Raw genomic sequence first — 785 nt, 5'->3', positions numbered from 1 at the left:
CGGCAGCGGAGAGCAGGGAGCCGCCGCGCAGGCCGCCTCCCCCCGGTACGCACACGCGGTTCTTTCAGGAGCCCGTCCCCCTCGCTGCCTGGCCGGTCACCGCTCCCGTCCCTCAGGAAGTGCAGCAGGGTAACTACGACCTGACTGCGGCCCTCAAGGGGGCCCATGGGAAAGATGGGGACAACCTTTTTAGTAGGGCCAGCTGTGACAAGGGTGTGATGGCTTTAAACTAAACCAGGGTAGGCTTAGACTGGATCTAAGGAAGAAATTCTTTACAATGAGGGTGGTGAAACCCTGGCAGGGGTTGCCCAGAGAGGGGGTGGAGGCCCCATCCCTGGGCACATTCCAGGCCAGGTTGGTTGGGGCTTTGAGCAACCTGATGTGGTTAGTGGTGTCCCTGCTCCTGCAGGGGGGTTGGGCTGGGTGGGCTCTAGGGGTCCCTTCCCACCCAAAACATCCTATGATTCTATGAACTACAACTCCAAACGTTCTCGGCGTTGGCACGCGTACCCCGCTACTCTGCAATACTGCGAACCATCGTTAGGGCATCTAACAATAAGTATTTCCTCTCATACCTCTTTAATTTTCAATTCGGTTGCTATCCTTTTGGTTGGATGTTATTTATTGCATAGTATTCTCTTACTACACCCCATTTTACTGCAATCTCTCTCTAAGTTTTTCCTCAGCCCTTAAACACCTTCTCTCCCAATTCAACACCTGCGGGAATTCTTTAACGAGGTGATCAGTAAGCACAAGTCATTCCAAATGAAGCTGTTGCTAATGTA

This window comes from Egretta garzetta, unplaced genomic scaffold, assembly GCF_000687185.1.
Source record: "Egretta garzetta isolate BGI_Z169 unplaced genomic scaffold, ASM68718v1 scaffold54, whole genome shotgun sequence".
NCBI lineage: Eukaryota > Metazoa > Chordata > Aves > Pelecaniformes > Ardeidae > Egretta > Egretta garzetta.
The sequence above is the reverse complement of the archived record's forward strand: the minus strand, read 5'-3'. Positions refer to the sequence as shown.